At 40.2% G+C, this 17,292-nt stretch overlaps 1 long non-coding RNA gene across 1 annotated transcript; it reads right to left on the reverse strand.

Moving 5' to 3' along the window:
* Positions 1-15,697: 15,697 nt before the first annotated feature.
* Positions 15,698-16,424, reverse strand: LOC110674565. The gene is made up of 2 exons (XR_002498991.1): positions 16,239-16,424; positions 15,698-15,763 (listed from the first exon to the last, which is right to left on the reverse strand). It is a non-coding gene; the product is annotated as an uncharacterized LOC110674565 (long non-coding RNA).
* Positions 16,425-17,292: the final 868 nt, after the last annotated feature.

The following is a 17,292-nucleotide window of genomic DNA, read 5'->3' on the forward strand; positions in this document are numbered from 1 at the left end:
TCCATTTGATTTGAAACAAGTAGAATGGGTACTCATAGTACGAATAGGGGAGGAAATCAAATTACCTGCTACGATATTGGCAAAGGATTTACCGTGGGTAGATACATTCGAAATTGAAAGATTCGAACGGCTACCCCACGGTTTAAAATTAGTTTGTGAATGAGCAGGATTATGATCTTCCTGATGGATATGATTCCTAATCAAGCGATCGTTAACTGAAAAATGAGCATTTCTCGAAACTCTACCAAGCAAATTTCGGAAACGACCGTTATCGTAACGAATATTATCTTTCATCTGCCTGGCACTGCCTACGCGAAGGGCAAGCCCAAAAATTTGACTTATGATTGCCCCCGCAATTGGCGCATATGAACTTATCGGTATCTTTCTTCACTGGACAGACGTTCTTAGCGTGAGAAGAACCTCTGCAATTTATGCATTTAGCATCCATGCGGCAATTTTTATGCCATGACCACACTTTTGGCACCGACGGCACTGAGTGAGATTCTGGTAATTTCCTCCAGGTTTCTGGAAATGTTCCCATGTCACACGGACATCGAACATAACTCTTGCTTTTTCTAAAGCTTTAATTTTTTTAGATCTTTTTTTTGTTAAAGTGAACTAAATAATATTCTTGAGAAAGCCCTTTCCGAACAATGCCAGATTGGGTTCTCTTTTTCATAATGATTACTTGGACTGGGAAAATCCAAGTAACTCATGTATTTCATTTTTGATCTCTTCAGGTTTTCACATGAGAGACCCTTCAAGACGACTTTCAACAAACGTTCAGTTTTGTCGTCATAAGTAAAAAATTGCGCTTCTTCTCTTCAAGATGTTTGAGAAGAAGTTCGCGATCTTTAAGAGTTTCCGACAAAACGCGATAGTCTCCTTTCTTTGCGGTTTGGAAGGAAACCTTGATTCCCCTAATGGAGTTCAAGATCTCCTGCCTCAATCCTCCGAATTCGGAACAACTGACCACGATAGGCAGCACTCTTTGCTTCCTCACTTGAATCAAAGAGCCTGGGCTAGAGGCTGCTTCGATTTAGTGTTCGGAAAATTTGTCTAGAGCATCGAACTGATTGCTCATTTCGATACAATTATCAACATTATTCATTTCACCCTTGGATGAAAGTTCGCATTCCGGAGAAACGTCCTTTCTTCCATTCTTGCCACGTTCAGTGACAGTTTTAAATCCCAATGTTTTGGAAGAAAGTAGTGAGTTCAGAGATTCATCCTTCCTTTTGTTTGTAGCAACCATGTTTAGAGAATAAACGAAAGAAGACATGACCTTCGAGAGGTTTTATTTTTCCCAAGACGGTGTCCAACAAGGATTACCACCGCTAGCTTTCGCCAACGGGTTCAATGAAAAATCGAAGGCACGGGTCCAAACAAGGATCGTAAAGGGATCAATGGTAGAAAAAATAGTACTGAAAAGTACTGTTTTAGTAGCACTGAAAAGTACTGTTTTATTGCTTTAGGTGGTTTTTAAAAAACTTCCAAGAGCAGAGAGAATTCGTGTACACACAGCACGAAGGTACAATGCGTACTGACTGACTTGAGGTTAATTATCAGAAACTCATGGCTGACAAGCTTTATATAAGAACTGGTTTCCTCAATGCAGCATTCCAGGATGAATGTTATACAATCTTTTAAGGTGAAGATGAATCTGAGCCAAACCTCAAATTTGAACGTTTGGTTACCTCCAGCGAGTGACAAATCAATCAAACTTTCAGCTTGATCGGTTATCTGATTCTCTAGGTTTGTGCTCTTGGAAATTTGAGGTGTAGCTTCGATCCATCCTTACCTTAACATGTGACCGAATCTCGAAAAAAAAAGCCTTTCACGTTAATTGGATGATACCAGATTTGTTATAAAAATGAACAGACGGTCTTAATCTGTAACAAGAAATGTTATTTCAAGCGTGTGCTAGAATAAGGGCGTAAGTCGCATGATCGATTTCTCTTCATCGATCCTCTCTTCTGTGAATAAAGGTGACAAGATGCGGGTTTGTCAGCATTTTTTACCATCAGGACGCAAGAATGCATCGCTGCCTAGCGCCCTGAAGTGTAAAATTGCTTTCAAACCCGCTTCTTGTCACCTTTATTCACAGAAGAGAGGATCGATGAAGAGAAATCGATCATGCGACTTACGCCCTTATTCTAGCACACGCTTGATTTATATTCTTGAAGAATAAAAATCATCTAACGCGAGATATGCTGTGAAGACCATCTCAACTACGCATATGTCATTCTATAAGGATGCAACCATATGGTCGACCAACCCACTGACCCGTTGCGGTTTTTGTTCCAAGAGTGCGCACTGTCAATAAATCATCCCATAATTTGAATGCAAAACTAATTCATCTTGCACGAACACAACGCATAAGGCCCAACTATCAAATTACGCCACGGAAAAGGTTGCGTCTAATCCTTGTGTGCCGGGTCAAACATAATACCACTTCAAAGAGGCCACGGTGCGTGAAATTTTAAAGAATTGGCCTCTCGAAGGACCTCGCGCTAAAATGCGAGAAAAATTAGCTGGCGCCAGGGGCGTTTCCTTACTGTTCTGCTGTCTGGCAGCATCCAAGGCTTTTCCTCCCTCTCTCACGCATAAGGATCATTTACGCCGACACATTTCAGGATCAAATTATCTCGTTAAATTATGAATGCTTAAATTAGGCCTCTCTTTGGGTTTCTCCTCACGGTAACCTGATGAATGTTTGCTCGTTTAGTAGATCATTTTTCTTATTTCTTCAAGCCGACCAACAACACGCCACTATCGAGTACCGACTATTCAGATAGGTTTGAGGTAGTAAGCATCTATCACTCTCGAGCATAAAGGAAAGAACTGACACAAGTGTTTATTTTCTTTTAAGCTCTCTCTATTAGACACTTATTCTAGGGCACCGAGGTTGTTCTTTTAAACGATGCCGTTCAACAAATGTGACTTAAGTTACGCACATTAGAGCGTTCTCTTTGGGATAATAGGGTGTGCCTAAAATACGAATGAGACACAAATCATGATATATCTCCCTTTAATTTCCACATGGTTTATGGACGACCCCTAAAATCTGAGATGGTAGGTAACACGTTAATGTTGAAACTTAGTTTAGATTGATCCTTATATTGAAAGAGCACCCTCAATCATTACCAGCCCCATTACACTTGTGCTGTGTGTAACAAGCGAGCTTCTTCTAGGATGCGTGTACTACACCATAGAAGCTCTTGTGTGATATTTCCAGCTTGCGTTTATTTGTCACACCCTAGAACGATACGGACCCGCAGCTTACTAAACATCAGCGTGGCGGCACTTTCAAGACAGCCGCTACTCAGTTTCAAGCTTTGCGTACTGCGCTGCGCGTGAACATGATCCGATGATTTATTTTGTGGTCAAAACATGTGTTCGTATGGGAAGAAGAAGAAAATAAGACAACACTCAGTTGCAAGCGTTTACCGATCTACCAAAAGGAGAATAAATATGTAGAACTGAGCAGCGTATGCGCCTTAATCACCCTGGTCGTGACGTCGGCTGTTCTGTCCAGTGAGTCAAAGAATGGGCGCTGAGATTCGCAGCATAATCCGGTGCCAAGAGGTCAACCCTGGATATTTTTCCGTATGAGAATTTATCGCTTCTGTTTGTTAGGTTAGACCTAGCACTTGGTTATCTTTTATTGAATATTGCAGATGGTTTATGGCTACTTACGTCAGCTAAATATTAATTGTGCATTGCTTTGAAATTTACGACAAGTTAAATCAAAGATGCATGCCGACAAAAGGAAACATAAAGCCATATTGAAACAATTCAAGATTAATTATTTGAATGTGACTGGAAAAATAAGAAAAACTCAAGCAACACAAAATTTAGATAAAAGGGCATGTTTTGGCTTAAGCAGCTCACTTTTTAAGTTATAAATAGAGCTTCAGTTAGCGTTAGCGTTAGCGTTAGCGTAGTTACGGTATACTTCGTAGATTGGATACTAGCAACATTCATGTTTCTTTTTAATAATCTCATCCTGACTACTTTCAGGAACAAGGCAGGGGAGTATACCTTGTTCAAATCATAAACAAGAATACTAAAAGCATGAATATCGCTATTCCCGGCCACGCCCATCTTTACCGTAACTTGGGATAGGGGAAGGAAATGTTGATGTAGCACTTACTTAATGAGAGGCCACCGACTCAGCGACACCCTCATAAGTGCTACGGAGTTGGAGGTTGGGGAAGGTATATTGTCAGGATTCGCCTAGAAAGCTGGCGATAGACCATGAATATTTGTTGTTTAAGCGTTTTCAAATTAATCTTTTGAATGCCGGCAATCAAAAGAGAAAACAATAGCTTATTTATAGTATAAATAGTATTTCGCGAAATGCTTGTCGATTGTGCAGTAATATTTTTGCTCAATAACCAGTAAAAAGCAAAACCGATCCCTCCAGGATCATCGGATTGTATAAAATAACGATACGCGTAAAAAAAAAATCACGCCTATTGAAAAACTGTACTGTACCCATTGAAAAACTGTACTGGGTGGTACTGTACTTTTAGATAATCGAAAAACGAAAGGAAGCGCGTTCGAACTAAACACCCTAGGATAACACAGTCGGTTTTTCTGCTCAAAATTATACGAAAAGCAGAATCGATCCCTTCAGGGTCATCGAACGGTTAAAAAGCATCCACAACCGATTGTTAGCTGCGTAACACCCGCCCGGACAGTATGCGCAATCTGAACATAATTATCAAACTCCGAAAATAACATTTTCCGTTCAAGAAACGATCAGAAGTTCCACGACGCGAACAAAAACGATCCGGAAGGCTCACAAAAGGAAAAGTATCATACTGGAACAAACTCACCGGATTGATTCTCTAAATTTATGTGCTGCATGTCACTTCCGGATGGTTCGGTGAACTTAGGGCAGCCAAAAACAAACAGTACTGAGGACACAAATCAAACAAATCACTTTTTCATTTTTCACTTTTCACTATTCCATTTCTGAATGTAAAAACTGTCCTGCTTGGGCTTCACGAAGCACTACCCAGCAAGACGCTCCAAAACAGGAAAAAAAAAAATCTCCGGCGACGAAAACATGCGCGAAACCGTGAGCTAAATCTCGCGCTCACAGACTCTTAACTAGGTTTCAAATGTAACAAGGACTAATAGTGTTCCTTTGATTACTATAGCATCCTGTTCTCTTCGTTTGAAGCAGTCAGGACTAGGGTTCATTGGTAGATCTTTACCCCATAACGCACCATGAAAAGGTGATCTACCCGCGTTATGGGTTGTATCGCCTTTCTCACGTATGAAATCCGAGAATTGAGTGAGATTGTGTTAACCTTCATTTTTTCGTTGACACATTTGTTTAAATTTGGTATACATTCAGCGAAGACAGTTATTAGAGACATTGTATATAATTCTCATAAAAATTAGGTAAATGTTTTGAAAATTAATCATTTTGAAAATAAAACTTTTTTTGCATAAAATCATACAACATAGAAAGAAATATTTCTCAAAGTAGAATAACCTCAAATTGAAAAATCTAAAGTTGAAATTATTAGCTTTGGAATGTTCAAACATCAAGTTGGTAAATCAGCAAAAGGGCCAGATACAAATTGAAGCGGGCCGTACATTGGACAGACCTGGATTAGTCCATGAAATATTCCAACGATTCTTTAGAAATCTCTTAATTGTTATCCATGCATGTTCCAGTTATTTGTCAAGAAATATTTTCATAACATCTACAACTGGTTGGAAATTCTGTAGGAATGATGTCACTTCGTGTTGAAGCATGGACAGGACAATTTTTTGATTGTCCAACTCAGGTATATTTGTGCGTATGCAATGTCCTACCTATCCTACCCTCTTCCCGCGCCACTGCATAGTATTCATCTGAAATGGTTAATCGCTGTCAGCCCTACATTGTAAGCTCTTAGCATTCTTCTCCTGGTTAGTAGAAAATCTACACGTAGGCTGGGCGGGCTAAATTTTTGATCTCATCATATGCGCGACCACTAGTTGTGTTCTGAAACCGAATCGATGTGTCCCGGAGGAAGTAGTCGAATTGAAAACAGAACACAATCCCTTTATGTGACATATCAAATTTGTGGAGGACACATTTTTGGACTCAGACCATATGCGTGCCTATCAGTCATGTTCTTCCCTGGAAGTCCAATGTTACTAGGTAAAGTGTGTTGTTGAAAATGTTTCATCCTCACTGTTCTCCACTTTTATTGGTTGTCTATCTAATTCACCTAACTAAATCACGCGGTTCACTGCGTGCACAAATCATTTTTCAATTATCTCATCCTTCCGTTTCAGAATCTCACTCGGCTTCTGCACTATACACACCATACACAACAACGAACATGTTCAACTCCCCGCAAAGACAGTGGGCGCGAACGTTCGCCAGCATCAAGGCGGCCCACGACGAGGCGTACCGCATAATCGAGCGTGCCATCAAGCTGGAGGAACGTGAGCGGCCGGATTTGGCCCTGAAGGACTACAAGAACGGCATACGGGCCATCGACGAAGCGTTGGCCATTCCGGTGGAAATCCCGGACAACTTCCAGAAGGACGAAAGCTGGAACAAAGCGGTCCAGATGATCCACAAGATGAAGTGCACCCGCGGCGAAGTGCTGCAGCGAATTGGCCAAATTGGCAGCAAGATGGACCAGCAGGAAGCGGAGGCCTCGAAAAATGGGGAGACGGCTGCTGCTGCTCGAGAAGGCGCAGGTGACACTTTGAGACCCCGGACGTACAGTGAATTGGCACAAGCGTTGCGTGAGATGCAGTGCAGTAATGATCAGATTGGCGGTTCAAACAGCCTGGAACTGCTATTTTCCTGCGACGGGGTCAAGATGTACTATATCGAACCGGATGGAGTGGTGTCGAGGACGTTAGACGATTCCACGCTGCGAATTGTGCGAATCGAAAAGGATGATGTGAAGAAATTGGAGAGTACGGTGTTTCTTCAGGTATGTTGGTAGTTCTATTACCAGGGCTGGTATTAAGATTATTTTTTAAAGCATGGCACAATTTAAATGGAATTCTTTAATAGCTCTCTATTTTAATGTATGGACTCTGGAGTCTTATCTTTAAACAAAATGGTCTCTAAAGTTACTTTTTTTTAAGTTTTGTGGGTCTCGTGGCCGTGCGATTAGTGTCGTCAGGCATTTAAGCGCATCGTGTGGGTTCGATTCCCGCTTCAGCATTGAAACTTTTCGTCAGGAATGTTTCGCGGCTGTGCCACTGGAGCATGCTTGTCCGTTGTCTAGTGTTAAGTTACAGCCTGTGCAGCTAAATGGCTGAAAACGGTGTCCGGGTCTTTTTTTTCCTTTTGTTTGCAATGAATCTTGGTGCAAAATTCTAGAGGCTTAGGAGAAACCTTCAGGGGCTCTTAAAATTTGCTCCTGCAAACACATGATTTCCTCTAGAAATGCCTTCCAATTTTATTTTTTTTTTCGAAAATTTCGCCAATATCCCTTGACAATTCCCTAGAAACATCCTTGAAACAAAAAATCCTGGAAATTTTTTTTGAGAATTCCTGAAGCAATCTTCGGAGTAATTTTTGACGGTATCCTTAGATTTTTTTCTTTCTGTTCGGGATGAACCACTGCGACTAGTTTTCTTTGATCTTTTGTGGTATACCCGTGTCCTTTGTTTAGTGCATGTCGTTCTACTCCATTACTATTGAGAAATAATGAAGTAGGGGAAGATGGGGCAAGACCGCCCGCCTAAGAAATTTAATTTATATGTCAAAATCAAGAATCAATAGATCCTTTTTCGACGCAGCCTGTCGTTTTTTGAAGCCTTAGGCATGATCAAAAAATATCACAGGGGTTTTATTTCTGAAAAATATTTATTTCTTGAAGCTTTAAAAAAGTGATGTCTTATCACGATTATTTTTTGTGACGGGGTAAAACCGCCCACTCACGGGGCAAGAGCGATCACCACGATTTTCGTACACAATTTTGCGAAAAATCATATCAGTTCCCTGTGATTCTAAAAAGTATAATGTTCTATGAATTCTACATTGATTAACATGGATATTTAATCATTTTTAGGGTTAATTATTTCAAAAAACATAAATATATACTTATAATTACCTTGAAACACCCATATTTTGGGAAAAAATATGCGGATTTGGCTATTATTTTTCACAAAATTGATTTCATATTACTTGAACAGTAATGTATAACGTAGTAACAACGTCTAAAATGGTTTATACAGTTATTTGGTATAAATTATGGGTGGCGGTCTTACCCCGCTTGCGCAAATTTCACAACTATGGCCTTATTTCAAAGCTTAATTTTTACAATTCATATTTCACTTCAGCGAAGCATATTTTACATTTCTGTTGAAGCATGGACGGCTAATTTGTTATGTTTTTCCAAAAAAATCCCTTCCGAAATCCTTAAGTGAGCATCTGTTAAATTTAGATCAAATTCAATACCGACGAGCAGTAACTTTGTTTTTGACATTTGTTATGAAAAATTTGATGTAAATATCACACTAAATACTCCGGAATGTCAAAACTCTTGTGTTTATGGAAAGCGCTTGGTGAGTTTTTAAGAAAATTGCCATTTTCATGCCAAACCGAAGGTGGTCCGTCTTACCCCGGCGGGCGCTCTTACCCCGTCTTCCCCTAGTCGTTTTTTATACAAATATCATTCTTTACCATTTTGCATAGAGCCTCTTAAGAAAAAGATACCGCTATTTATACCTTTTGGAAAAAAAAACAGTTTGTCACCATTAAACTCTCAAAAGCGCGCCCGTATCAAATTATTGCTTCTACTTATAAGCTTAACACCGCTAGCGCATGACGGCTCACCATAGTAGCATGTCCGAAAGAACTTGAAACTATTGAGAACCAGAGCTACAGGTCCAAAGCCCTGATAAAGGTGGATGGTTGTGATGGCTATGACCGTGGTCATCATGTAAAGAACAAGCGGACGATGCTGTATCGTGTCAGCATCGAGGAGGCAGCCCCTCTAGCACGATGTAGGTAGCGCAACCCTGGTTAGGTGGCCTAACGAAGACTCTTCACCAACCAAGAAAGGCAAAAGTAGAGCAAACGGATTGATTTTACGGCAACAGACCCGGCAACGAATAAAGGACAACGATTGGAAAGTTGGATCTTGGAACGTGAGAACTTTGAATGAACCCGCGCGTGTTGGGCTCCTGGCTCGCTAACTGCGGAATGTCGGCGTGAACGTGGCAGCTATCCAGGAAATACGCTGGCCGAGAACCGGAGAACGCGAATTCCGAGCGGTGGACCCCATCGCCAACACTTCATTCAAGTACCACATCTACTACAGCGGTGGCGACAGAGCAGAACGTGGGGTTGGCTTCATAGTGATTGGGAAGCAGATGAAGCGAATTATTCGGTGGAAACCGGTAAGCGACCGAATCTGTGTGGCACCCGAGTGGCGATGCCTGCTCCCAAATAGACCACGTGTTGGTTGATGGGCGACATTTCTCAGATGTCATTGATGTCAGGACCTTCCGAGGCCCTAATATCGACTCGGATCATTATCTCGTTGTAGCTAAAATTCGGGCGCGGTTATCCAGCGTCACGAGTTCCGCAACACACAGAACGCTACGCTTCAATATACAACGCTTGTCGACTGATGGGGTAGCTGCGCAGTACCGTCAGCAACTAGACGAGAAGTTGGGAAGAGCCAACGTTGCTGGAGACGTCGACAGCCTGTGGGACCCTATCCACAAAGCTGTGACAACAACGGCGCGAGAAGTGATCGGCACTGGTCAACGACGAAGACGGAACGACTGGTTCGATGAAGAGTGCCAGAGGGTGACAGACATGAAGAATGTCGCCAGAAGCCGTATGCTTGTGGCCGGTACCCGACAGAACAGAGAGCGGTACAGGGCAGCGAGAGCCGAAGAAAAGCGAATCCACCGCAGAAAGAAAAGGCAGTACGAAGAAAGTGTGGTAGCTGACGCACAAGAAAGCATGCCGGAATGATATGCGGAGATTTTATGCAACGGTCAATGGTGCGCGGCACAATACCGTACCAGTGCCCGCCATGTGCAATGACCGAGAAGGGAATTTGCTGACCGATAAAACGGCGGTGGCTGCCAGGTGGAAGGAGCACTTTCAGCAATTGTTGAACGGTGAGAATGGAAATGTAGCGAGAAAAAGGAAATGTAGATGATGACGATCAAGCTGTGGACCCACCGACCATAGGAGAGGCTAAAAAGGCTATCAGCGAGCTGAAGAACTGTAAGGCTGCTGGGAAGGACGAGATCCCGGTCGAGCTTCTCAAGCACGGAAGCGAGCAGCTTTACCAGTCGATCCACCGAGTACTTCTGAAGGTATGGGAGGACGAAGAATTAGTTATAAATAGAGCTTCAGTTTACATAAAGTTCATTTGAGTTACATAAATAGAATAATATTTTTAGTATGATAGGGAAAAAGTTCGACTACACTCTTCGAAAATTTCATGTAAATTTCAGTCATTTAGGATGCACATAAAAGAAGCGACCCGTTTGACATAAATTTACATCCGTGCTTAAAATTACATGCAGATCACAATCCAAAAATATAATACACGCCATGACGTAAAAGTCAGTTATAAGGCTTACTTTCAAGGCGTGAAATTAATTTTGTATCAGGCACTTTCAATGATGGATCCGATAATATTAGAAAGCGATGATCATGACGATAATCTTCGCGCAATTGTACAAATTGTTTTGAAACCCTCAATGAAGGAAAACACTTACCATCTAGTAGTGAAATTGCTCCTCCTCATGTAGCCTGTGTTCTGAAGATTAAGGCAATTTTGCAACTTTTAGCAAAACAAGCTCGAGGCAACATAAAACAACATTCCAGATCATAATGATATTTTTCCGTTACATTTTCACTGGCACAATAAGCATACTTTAGTAAAAATCACTGAACAATCAGTTTACGCACTTTCATTAACTTTTGTCAACATTCTGTGCTTTAAACAAATGGTCGAGGACCGCGTATCAGCTGAGTGGGGATATATTTTTCTTTCTTCTGAGTTCTCTCGGTTTTGAATTGCAGCAACGACAGCAATATTCACACACTTTTTAAACATATCATCGTTCGACACAATACCCATCACGTAATGATTTATTTTGTAATACAGGATTTTTAACGAGAGCATATTGTATTTAATTACAAATTTGTTTAGGATATTGTTGCGCTTTGACTTGCTCTGTACACAATTGAAAACAGACTCGACCGTTTGTCATGGCTTTGACGTGGGTCTTCGTGACAAAGATCATGTAAATTTACACCTTGAAAAACTTAAAATTGAGTTATCTGTTGAACTATCATAGCTTGGGGTATTTAAGTTTAAGGTGGTCCAATAAATTTGAAATGGCATTGTAAAAATAGGTTATTGAAAAATTAGATTCTATAATACATCAAAAGACACACAAAATTCAGTCATATTTCTGTTTGAGTCGATAAATAATTAAGTGTTACAAGGTTTACGTCGCATGTAAAAATCATTATTTTTAAGAGTGTAGAACTTATTCTGAATTTTCTAGTTGTTCATAAGTGCACGAGTTACTTTTTCGAGAATCAAGTACTACCGTGCTGCATCGAATTGCCGGACGCTTCGAAAGCCGGACACTGGCCTTTTTCACTGTGTTGTTGGACCGAATTCCGATTTCTCTTCGCCCAGAAACCCTAATTATGACGTCTTCTACATTCTCCAAGCATAAAGGCCGCCAAATTTTTTTTTTTTTTTTGGTGGTGTAAAGCCGATGTCTGGGATTCGAAGCATCCGGACAATTGTTTTATTTTGTATTGCTTTTCTAACCTGTTTAAATATGCACTTTAATTTTTCGGCTTATTTTTGAACAACTGAAAACTTATTATAAAACACTGCTTTTGCATTCAATGCGCAAGGGCGAGTAGTCCATGAATTTGACATATGTACAAAATTTCCGGTTGAGTATCAATCAAGGATTTCTCTTATTTTTTCTGAGAGGAGATTGAAACTAATTTCTAATTGATGCGATTGTGCGTATACATATTAAAATATATCACATTGTGCTCATGAAACTGTATTTCTTTTTCCTGACATACCCTATCTACTGGAATGTAGCCTGCTTTGCATCATAGTGTTCTTATGAGCCTTTCCACATTTGCAAGCTGAGAGCAAGTTATGGGTATATACCTACCCTAATCCATTTGGACATTTTAGCATTTGTGTACCAATTCATGAAGGATAGTGGAACAAGTCTGCCAAATGGTGGATACGTTAACCGATAATCATCGAAGAAAACTTCATAACATGGGCTGTAGTGTAGAGCAGCAAAGTAACCAGCGGAAGAGGATATTTCTTGCAGGTAGTTCAAGCTAATTTGGATGTACGATTGTGGAATGCTTCGTTAGCACATTTCGGAGAAACGGCACAATCCTTAACTGAACAAGAACATGAAGAAGGAACCAACCCATAGCTCAATCACTGGGAAATACAACCCTGCTCAAGCACTGGGAAGACGAAAACTTTCAATATGGAAATTGTATTCAGGCACTTCGGTCAATTCGAGCTGTACCGAGAATACCGACAGCCATTGAACTAACAAGAAGTACGGTGACTGCTTGTGACTACAATGCTGGACTGGAAGCAAGGTTTGGTCTGACTTTATTAACGAGATTTTTAGCCCTGGGCTAGTTCATCTCGGGACCAACGGCTTTACTTCCCTTCCGAAGGAAGTCGCCACTATAACTTTTTACGTCATAAGTGACTATGTCGGGGATGGAATTCGATCCCAGGTCCTCGGCGTGAGAGGCGAGTGTTCTAACCACTACACCAGGTCCGTCCCCACTGGAAGCAAGGAACATAAGGCTTCCAACTCTTGGGGTAGCGTGTACAGATATGTTCCGTTTTTATTACGCTCTGATTTTGTCAACCAATTATTCTGTTTTTATCAACACACAAACATTGTTTTTGTTTTTGACGTAGGACTACGTTTTCGTCTCTATACAGGAGTGAAATTGGAATTTCAAAACCAAGAGCGATACGATGGCATGAAATATTTTAAACGTTTATAACTTGTTGCTGGCTTAACGAAATTCCTTGATTGATGTCTTCTCTTTCGATTGAGGTGCTTATCAAGGAATTTCGTTAAGCCAGCAAAAAGTTATAAACGTTTAAGGTTCATGTCGTTTACATACCAAGGATGGAAATCTAGTGATCATGACAATATGAATGATGCATCGCGGTTGTTCTTTATCGTGCGATCATAGCAACAACGATTAACCTTTTGTCGTTAAGATACCACAATAAACTACGCTCTGCGATTAATGCATCGTTCTGCTTGTGGGCTAGCGATTAAGTGTTCGCAAGCCATAGGGTAAAAGCACTATATTTCGACCCATGAAACCAGCATATGAGTATAAAACTCCTAAAAAGCTTGTAAAAAACCATCAACTAATATTCAAATTTGGCAGTCGAATAACAAAACATATTATATGTTCATGAATAACTTCTATCAGATGATATGTCATTGTATTTTTTGTATTTTTATAGATAAATTACTTTATCTTTTTGTGCTATTTTTCGACCCACTGTTTTATTTTTCGACCCATGCATGTGCTAATTTTCGACCTGTACCAATTGATACAATATAATCGGTATATTGTATGCGGGAAACACCTTTATTACTGAATTTATATCAAGTTTGTGCTTATCTGATGGGAATTAATTATTATTTTTTCTTTTCCAGAGCGTAAAGGAGACGTGGCAAGATTTAAACATTAATATATGGGCGAAAATTATCAATTTATTATTGAATATTCTTCGATTATTTTTCTTTTTAGAATAACATCCCAGTGGAAACAGTGTATGCTTCCCATTTCATTAACGAACTTTATGATAAGCAGTTCAACAGTTATTATCTGATAGAACTAAGGAAGGTTCCTGAATATCATAAATTTTTGGTTTTGTATCCCTTTCACATCCTTTGAAGATGTTGAATGTAATACGTTTCGTCTAATAGTTTGTGGATTTGCGTGATTAAGTCGTGGACTACGATATTATAATTTAAGAGGACCAATCATGTTTTACAAAGCTTTACAAAACCTGTATTTTTTGCTCAAAATTAAAACAATGCTCAAGAAAATCGATCATTGCATTACACTTGCTATCTGGATTGTGATGATAGATTTTTCTGAGGATTTTTTTTTTTAATTTGAACGAAACACCTATTTTTGCATTTTTGATGATTGCTGATGATTGCATGATGGATTCTTGATCCTTAAGTACAAACTGTATGACCAAGGAAAGGCGCCATTCATGAATTCTAATTGATTTTTCTACCATTTAACATTTTCACGTGGAACATACTACATTACATTCAACTGTTGCGATAGGATATAGTACAGCAACGGGATATTGTTATTGAAACATGTGAAGCCATTATGTTTAAAACATTTATTTGGTTCCATTATTTAATAGTTCAAGAAAAATACTCAAATTCTTCTTCTAGCTCTCGATTTTTTTAGGCTTCGACTTTAATTTGATGGGCCGTTTCGGTACATTGTTTTTTATCCTTCAAATTTTGCTCGAACCATTTTTCTTCCGCTCCTCTCTAACAATATCGCGATTTTATTTAGTATGTTCTATCAATTCACCTGGATGATTGTCTTTAAAATAGCTGGGCATTTCAGCAGTATCAAGAAACCCTTCGACATGCTCCAACGTTGAGTCACGTTTCACTAGCCATCCCCGTCGCTGATTGCCGAATATTCACACCTCAAATTCTGCCTCCTCCTCCATTGTGGTCGGTACTGTACTTGTCTGCACTTTTCTGGGTGCTATAATATGTGAATTCATATAAATTTGATTAAATTGAAGCAAGATGCGTATGTTTCTTACCGTTTTAGTTAAAAACCGTTGAAGCAAGAAATTTAACTCCACGAAAGAACAATCACCATTATGATCGATGTTTATTTTTGATGAAGGGTCGAAAACTGAAACACATCACCTGCTGAAATCATGGCAAGCTTTTTCGACCGGTCGAAAATTGAAACCTGGTGTTTCAATTTTCGAACAATTCCAAACGCGTAATAAACTTTATTTTCGCTTATAGATGCACAAAATTAAATACAATATGCTTAAATTTTATCTGTCTTCATCAAACTTTATCGATTAGGCGTCACTTCGATCAGTTTTTATACTGATTTAAGCCTTTTCAATATGTTGCGATTTTTCATCGATGGAAGAAAAAAGGACTGATTCAGACACAGGGATATCAGGAATTATTATCTATTTAGGATTAAAACTCCGTTATATAAATGCAATTTTTAATGGATCATGACAGGTATAACAGCAATGGCATATTCCAGTGATTTAAAAATGTTTGAAAATTTCACATAGTACCGCCGTGCGGGGTGACATTGGGCCTAGGGGGTGACATTGACCGTCTCTTTCGATGCATCTTATGGCTAGCAGGAACGTCAAAAAACTAATGTATGACCATCTATTGGCTATTTATCACGTATTATTTAAGCTTGAACCATTGTTTTCATTGTTCTGGCATTAGCTTGCTGTAAAAATATTGGCCCAAAGTTACCCTTATGGACCAATGTCACCCCGCCTTACGGTAGTTTAAATAACATTTGTTCTATCAATGGGTCAAAAATTAGCACTGGGTCGAAAATTAGATCCCTTACCCTAGTTGTATCATTTTGAGGATTATTCCATTGTTATCTGTTGATTTCCCTTCGGATATATTGTTTGTGATTCTAAAATCATTCGGGCATGGTTTTAACCTGGGAGGGAGAAACCAATACAAAATTTCTGTACGTCATAGTGAGCCGAGATTCCGCTGTCACGAACTGTCACTGTGAGCCCAGATCTCAAACATTCGAATAACATGGAAAAAGCGCGTAACTGATTAAAACACATTTTCGCATTTCATCAAAAATGACAAAAATTGGAATGAAAATCAATTCATGTACATAATGCAAGTAATGTCACGTGAGCACCTTTCAACTGATTGAATTTAAAGCATTGAAAACGCATCGTTTTACTTTTTCCAATGAAAATTAATATTTAGTGCATAGAAAACTGTGGCCCTTTTTCCATGTTTGTCAGGAAAGATCGAAAGTACACAACAAAAGAAACTAGCGGTTTTCCCCAAGCCTGCTTTGATTGTTGTTGGCAAGCTGGAGTTATCTTGCAGTTCAAACAAATGTTGTTCGATATTTCGTGTGTAGTATCGGTGCCTCCCTCCCAGGTTTTAACGAAAAATAATAGCGCGAATGCGCCATAATTCAAGTTGATCGCTAGTTGTAACAACATCCGACAAACTCTTTGTCCCACGACAAACATTGCATCGGATGCTCCGTATGTCGGTACAATGCGCGCGTGGTGAGGTTTTCAAATCATGCTGCTGCAAGAGTGACGGCCCTCTTAGACCGTTCGAATACCGTGTTGTTTGTCACTAGGGACGATTTTTTTTCCGTCCTTGTTACTTACTGAACCCCACATACCTGTCCAAATAGTTATTATTTAGAAGAGCACGTTGATTTCAAGCAAATCTATAAATAGGGGTGCTAGAGAAAAGTTGACGACATTTGCTTTTCACTCTCCGCTTGGATCACATCTCAGTAACAGTTCGGCTTGCTCTGACCGGGCATGCTTCTCAGGCACAGACATCGATAGCGAAAGACCCCCTGTTTGTCTTGCTTCGCTAAAATCAAACTGACCGTCGATCGACCGAGAGAAGATGCCGTCCGAAGCCAAAGTTGTCACCGCTGCCGCCGCCAAGAAGAAGAAGAGGAAGCAGTCCACAGGAGAATGAGATGGTTGTGGCTGCCATCGCAGACCTAAACAAACGGAACGGATCCTCCCTGCAGGTGATCGAGAAATACATCGGCGGAAACTACAATGGCGATGTCAGCAAGATCGCAAGATTGGCAATAGTGAAGTGAAATCCCGGAAAACTGTGGCTGTGGCTGGCATCCGAGAAGGAGGAGGAGGAAAAGAAGGCAGTTCCTAAGCAAAACCTCACCAAGTTTCAAAAACCGCCGAGATGAAGAAGATCCCGAAGAAGCCGCCACCGCAAACCTCATCGGGCGAGGAGAATTTCAACCAGTGCGCCGTCAAAATGTGTCCGTGTTACTCGAATTTAACAATTCAATCGGTCCTTTTCCAGCGATGGAAAATGACGAACATATCTGCTGAACTAGAGCAAAAACAAAACCAAACGCTCCTGGTTTACTCGCATCTGTCGTGCTGGTTTACTCGCATCTGTCGTGCTTCCGAGTAACCGACACTAAAAGTCAAGGATGGAGAT

The sequence above is a fragment of the Aedes aegypti genome, chromosome 1 (assembly GCF_002204515.2).
Source record: "Aedes aegypti strain LVP_AGWG chromosome 1, AaegL5.0 Primary Assembly, whole genome shotgun sequence".
Classification (NCBI taxonomy): Eukaryota; Metazoa; Arthropoda; class Insecta; order Diptera; family Culicidae; genus Aedes; species Aedes aegypti.